Below are 7,104 nucleotides of genomic sequence, written 5' to 3'. Positions count from 1 at the left end.
TAGATAATGGCATAGGGTTTTTACTAGCTCTAAGATCACATGAAGCTTTGTCATAAAATCTCTTTATAATTACACAAGGGATAATAAGCTCTCAAGGTCCTTAATTTTCTAAAAAGCTTGTTCTGAATGATGGCACTACACTCCTCACTGAGTGCAACTACCTCATAATCTATAAACTTCCTCTTCTTATTAAGAATGACTTTCATGAACTTTACATAACTAAGCATTTTCTCCAAAGCCTCAGCAAAAGGAAAAATAATAGTTAGTTTCTTAAATACTTCCAAAAATATTGAAATTGTTGATCCATTTTTTATTTCTAAAGTCTTTGAAGAAATGGAGGTGACAGTTTTTCTAAATTAATCTTGGTTGGTGAGGCTAGTTTTTATAAGTCTTTAGAAATATCTTCTAAAGGTCATATAGGTTCTATAGTCTCCTTTTATCTTCATCATCTTTAAGATCAACAACCATCATTTCTCTTCCACTCCTTAACTTAATAGCTTTAACATGCTCGCTATTCTTCTCTTTAGGGTTCATCTCAATATTTCTGGGAAGAGTTCCTTAGGGTTTGTTAAGTGAGTTAGAAATTTGTCCCAACTAATTTTCTATATTTCTAATTGCAGCCGCCCCTTTGTTGACCTCACATTTGGTTGAGGTCTAGTATTTCCTCCTTAGTAGCCTAGGTCCTAGTAGCCATAACTAGGTCCTAGCCATAAGACTTTCTTATTGACTATTCTTAGAGGACTAGAAAAAGAACCCTTACCATTAAAAAATCTAAACTCTTCTTTGCTCAACTTGAAGTTACGCATATTGGTCCTAACCTCTAACACTTAGTAGGCGGGGCCAATATGGGGGAGCACAAAAGGAGTCGCCATAGGATTACTTGTCCCTAAAGTTAACCCTGGGTGGTGTGGCCTTGGTTAGTTTCACACACAAACTTGCATATTACACTTCCATTGACAACCCTGAACCCAAACATGCTTAACTTTGAACCCTTAACCTTTGGGGAAACTCATGTAGATGGTCCCCTAGGCCACTATCCCTAAGCTAGGATTTATGTAAGACTAGTGCATGGAGGAATCAAAGCTGGGAATTCTATTGGTCCATAGGTCAAGTAGGGTGGTTGACACCCCAATTTTACCAAAATACTCAACTTAACATTTTGCCCCCAAATCTACCTAATTTACCAAATTACCATTGAAACCCCAAAATTGACCAAAATTCTCAAAATCACATAAAATACCCAACTTTGTTCAAAAATCAAGTCAAACCATTTGAAACCACCCGATTGCCCAAAACACTCCCCAAAACTTTCAAAATTACCAAAATATCCCTCATTTTGCCAAAATTACAAAATTGTCCAAAAAGCTTCAAAATCATTTCAAATGCCTTCATTGAGACCAATTTAAATTGTCCAAAAAGCTTCAAAATCATTTCAAATGCCTTCATTGAGACCAATTTTATCAAATTGACATAGTTTGACCAAAAACCCCAAATTGCCTTTAAAGGCCCAATTACCCTAATTCACCCCCAATGTCCACTAATTTGATCCCAATCTTCCCCAATTTCAATTCTAAACTCAAATTCATCATCCTCAATGTTGTTCGAAACCAAATCCAAGCTCAATTGAACCCAATTTCAAGCCTAATTTCAATCTCAATCACAAAATCCTCAATTTGACCCTAAGCCAAAATCCCGCTCAATTGAACCCACAAAGCTATTCAATTGCCATAATAAACTCTTTACAACACTTCACCATCTCAAATTGAACCTTCAATTTCACTTAAAACTTGGCCTTGGTTAAGCCTCAATTTCACTTAAAATCAACTTCGACCAAAACCCCCAATTTTGCCCCAAATTAGCCATGTCCCCAAATTCCAACAAATGGAACTCCGTAATCCCATAATTTCCATCAAATTGATATCCAAAACTCTTCATGACAATCCTTAGGAACAATTGGAACCATCAATTGGGCCTTAGACAAACTCTAGCCAAACTCAAACCCAAGTCTATCCCAACATCCCCAAAATTAGCCATGAGCCAAAATCCTTCAAACTGAACTTCCAAATCATTTCAAAATCACTCCAAAACTTTTTAAACTCTTCATGACAATCATTTACACCATTTTGATCAATTACTTTAACTCAATGTCATGACTAGCCCAACCTAAACCCAATTTCAAGCCAAAATGCCCAAAATTGAACCCATGCACCAAAATTGAACAAACCAAACCAAATTGTTCGAACCAAAGCCACTACAACCACCATTTGGATTCTAGTACTAGGCTAAACCCACCTCGCTCACCCTACATGAGCTATGGACCAATGTTTCCTTGATTTAAGGGATCTCCTCCAATTTTTAGCTTAAATTAAAATATCTTTGCCATCACCATTTGTCATTAGGGGTAAAACATCATTAGCCACCCCCTGGCCACTCTGAGCCCAGAGGTAGCCTGACCCTGGCTAACCAGTACCTCAGCCACCCAAAAATAGTCAGCCCAAAAGAGCCCCAAGTGGCCAAAAACTTAATTGAACTTCCTTGAGTTGACTAAACCCCATTGGCCATTGGAGCTTTTCTCCTCTCCACCTAGCTTCCAATTGCACCCATCAGACCACCCTAAGCTCCATCAGGTAGCCCTAACTATAAATAGAGCCCTTCACAGCCAAAATGGAGAGAGTTCAAAAACTTAGGGGAAACTCTGCCAAAATCTCACGAGAGCTTCTCCAAACCTCCCTGAGTACAAGCAAACTGTTTCCAGTCATTCAAACCCACTGCCTTAAGCTATTTTCTCAAGACAATTCCTTGTCAGAACCAGGACACAATTCTCCACTCCACTACACTATAGCAAATCCCAATTAAAATTGCACACAACATCCTTAGAGTGAAAGAAATTGATCCCTTACAAAAGCCCCATCACAGACCCACTCTAACACAGCTCTAGGCCAACACCTGAAAATCACCTTGGTTAAAATTATAGATTGACATTTAAGCACAACACAGGAACTCATTTGAAGGTTTGTTGGACTCCTCTAAAGCTTCTCCAACCATTTGATTGAGGCTCACCTCTCAGACAAAGGTATTGAACTCTCACCCTAACTCAAGCTTAATTTGATTCTCCATATGTATAGACTGTATTTCATACCGTATAAGCCCTATAGATGTGTTCATCTTAAGTAGATGGAGTAGGAACAAACCCAAAGTGATTTGGTTAAGTCTAGCTCGAGATCATAAGGTTTTAATGTGCATGGCTCTTGCGTCAGGGAGATTGGGGACGATGAATGGATGTCGTATGTTTCCACATTTTATTCAATTGACGGTCGTGATGGAGTCAGAAGAGGAGATGGTATCCAAACCATGGGACGCATGGCACTGAGGTGGTTAACGGCCTTAAATAGCAGAGCACCACGTGGAAAGCTCAGAGTTATTGAGGTTGAGGTGGCGCTGACTAGGTTAAATAGAAAAATAGGGATTTTCTGAATTAAATAAATACCATATCTTCAAAAATCCATAACTTTGCATAGAAAAAACATAAAAATAAAATAAAAATACCCTCTTGCTCAGTGAACAGAGGAAAATATTGCGGACAAAAATAAAAATTATTTGTTGAGTCTTTGATTTTTAATTAATTAAATGGTCTCTATGGTATTTTAAATTTTTTCTATTAAATAATGTTCACCATAGCTTGAAACTTTGATGGTTTGTTCTTCATGATAGAGGAGATGTGCCTTGATTTTTCTAAGGTGAAAGAGCATCTCTGTGCTTGTAACGCTAATTTTCAAGCTTGGATAGCTATTTTAGTTTAATATAATTTTATAAATTAAAATATCACTAAGACAATTATGAGATAAATTTTAGTAGGTTCCCTATGGTCAGAGGAACATAGGAAAAATATCATAATGGTTTAGATAGTTTTATACATTTTTATAATTAATTAAATATTTATATTTTGTATTAAATAATTTAAATTAAATATTAATAAAAAAATTAATAAGATCAATTCCACATTGTGTACAAACATCATTTTAACCGATAATGTTGACTCAACTATAAAAATTGAAAAATTATTTGATTAAGTTGAAGTACTAAAGTTGATTTTATGAGAAAATTGTACTTCTATACAAAATAATTATATTAAATTAAATACACTTATGAAAATTATGAAAAATATTTCTCTGAGTTTCTTGTGATCAGGTACACTTAGGAAAAATAAAATATATTTTTGAAAAAATATTTCATTTTTAACTACATTTTAAATTAAAAAAATTAAAAATTTCAAAAATATGAAAATGGTTCAAAATGTTCCTAATTGTTTCCTGATTACTTGAGGCTCATTAAAATATTTTTCCCAATTTTTATAAGTTAAAAATAAATTTTTAAAGGCTTAAAAATGTATTTTGCTTATTTTCCAATTAAAATAATTATTTTAAATAAATTAAAAATCACAAAAATATGAAATTTATTTATTATTAGATTTAATAAAATATAATAATAATTTATTGTGATTAAAACATATTTTTTATTTACTTAAGTCATTAAAATTAAAAAATAATTTTAATAATTAAAATCTAATTTGAAAAATCATGGAATTTTGCCTAACTATTTCTCTAACCTACGTGAACCTCTAATAATTTTTCTATAAACAAAAATTTTATTTTGATTGATTAAGAAAATTAATATTGAAAATCATATTTTCTATGTTAAAATAGTTATTTAGATTAAATTAAAATTTGAAAATCCTGTTATCTATGAACACTTTGGAAACTCTATGATAGTTTGAAGGACAAATTAAACTTGATATATTCTATTCTAGAAAATCATTCATTAAGATCTTTCGGGACTCACTGAGTCATGGTTTGAGGGTTTTGTAACTGGGGGTTTGTTAGATACACCTTCATCTACTCTTACATATTAAATTCCTTGCAAAATTATAAACATGTTGCAAAAGCTAATCTTTCAGTGGGAATGCTGAGATGATGACACATACGCTTTTACAACATTATTTAAGTTCTTCTATTTTACTTTCTGCAAACTACTTTTGCTTTCAAATGTTATAACTGCTTGGTTGTGCACTTTAATTTATGTGCAAAAATCAAAACCATTTTCAAAAATTAATCAGCATTTTCAAAAACCTAAAGCAAATTGTTTCAAAGGTGACCATAAATCCTTTGAAATGTCACTAAACATAAAACGCCCTTTTGAATTTACGGGAGTCCCTTGAAGGAGTTAACCCACAGTTGCTAACAAAGTTGCTAATGAGATCTCCCCGGATTAAATGGGTTTAACAACTTGTTTAAGCTAAGTAAATTTAAAATAAAATAGTGATACCAGAATGAGAAAATCATGGGATCCTAACCGGTGTTGCTCTAATCAACTTTAACCCCCCCCCCCCCATAATGATTGAATTTAAACTTGTCATTTAAACCTTTAAACCTTAGACTTTAGGATTGCTACTTTACCGAGTAGCTAGCTTTGTGGGAAGCCTTCTACAACACGAGGATTTGGATCATCATGAGGATCTACAACAACACATCTTTTATTAGAATTAAAATAACAAGCCATAAGACTTAGAGGTTGTCTGTCTAGTGTGACATAATTCTTGAACTCATCTTTAGGCTTTTGTACAATCATATTGTGTAATATAAGCCCTAACTTGTTTTAGGATTTTGAGATTTTTGTTCATCTTGATCTAAACCCTCACATCTTCCAAGCTATTTGTGCAACCATCTCACATAAATGTAAGACCTAATTAATCAAATTAGCAAAATGAAACATTTAAATAATTTCTTCTTGAACATAAATCCAAACCATAAGATAACTTAGGAAGTCACTGAGGTTCTCCTCAGGATCTATGACAACCCCTAGTTCTTCTTCCATTGGATTCCATAAAGTGTTCAAAATTTGAGCCATTCATATTTCACGCCTCTTTGTTTGATCCATTGAAAAGTCCTACCCCTTGAAAACCTTGAAGACAATATTCCATGTTCTTAATCGAGAGTTTCTTAGGTGATTTCAGTTTTCTAAGATGTAATTAGCTATAGGGGATTACCCTTATAAGAAACTTTAAGGACCCAGCTTAATATAAATCCTATTTAGTTTTTCTTATTGAATAGGGTAACTTGTCGATTGTCGATCAACATAAAAAATGAATCAACATAAAAAATGATTTTTCGTAGACTTAAATGGATGTCATAAATTCTTTAGTTTATTTAATTGAGCCTCACCAGTAAGTAGTGTCTACCCTTCGGGATAGATGCATTTCTTGCGATGTTAGGCTCGTTTATTTAAACTATTGAGGATATGAGATCGGTTCGGTCTTGTATTTTCAAAACTTAAAATATTATTTTTTTAATATATATATATATATATATATATTTTTTTTTTTATCAATATATATATATACAGGATGCTGGTGGATGGGGATGTTGCTCTGCTACGATTTCTGACAGGATGCGGGTTTCTGACAGGATGATGGAGTGTAGCTGCTGCTGTATGTTGGTGGTGGTAGAGTTCTTTACTATTTCTGCTTCTTCTTCTTCCTTGGCACTGTTTCTTTGGGGGCTGTTGCTTCATCCCCTATTATCTTTTGTGGCACTGTTCCATTGATTTCTTCTTCTTTTGTCCCCTTACTGGTTCTTTGAGGCTTCATTACTGTTGTACTCCCTTTGGGGAGGAAAACTCCACTGGTCTCTTTTGCTGCTTGGGTATCAGAAGTGACTGGTTTCTTTGGGAGAGAACTCTCTTAGGTTTCTCTATTTACTTTTGGACAGTCTTTACTGCCTAATTAAACCATAACCTGCTTGTTTTTGGAAGGGTGATGGCCTCTTCCATTGACATTCTGACTGATTCCCAATGGACAAAAGAAACTTATGCTGGAGTGGTGGGGAAATCCACCGACTCTTTACAAGATTATGACCTTCTAGTATTCCCACAGGAATTCCATGATACAGCTGCTGAAAAAGGAAGTAGCTCTTGTATTCACCCTCTTGGATCTAAAGAGGGTGAAACAGCTGTGTACTTCACTACCAAGGAAATTGATGCTTTAAGAGAAGAGGTTAAGTTCACTCTAGTGGGCAAATTTCAGCTAGGACATCCAAAAATGGAGCTAGT

The sequence above is a fragment of the Phalaenopsis equestris genome, unplaced genomic scaffold (assembly GCF_001263595.1).
Source record: "Phalaenopsis equestris unplaced genomic scaffold, ASM126359v1 Scaffold209690, whole genome shotgun sequence".
In the NCBI taxonomy this organism is placed as follows: domain Eukaryota; kingdom Viridiplantae; phylum Streptophyta; class Magnoliopsida; order Asparagales; family Orchidaceae; genus Phalaenopsis; species Phalaenopsis equestris.
This window is presented reverse-complemented; position numbering follows the sequence as displayed.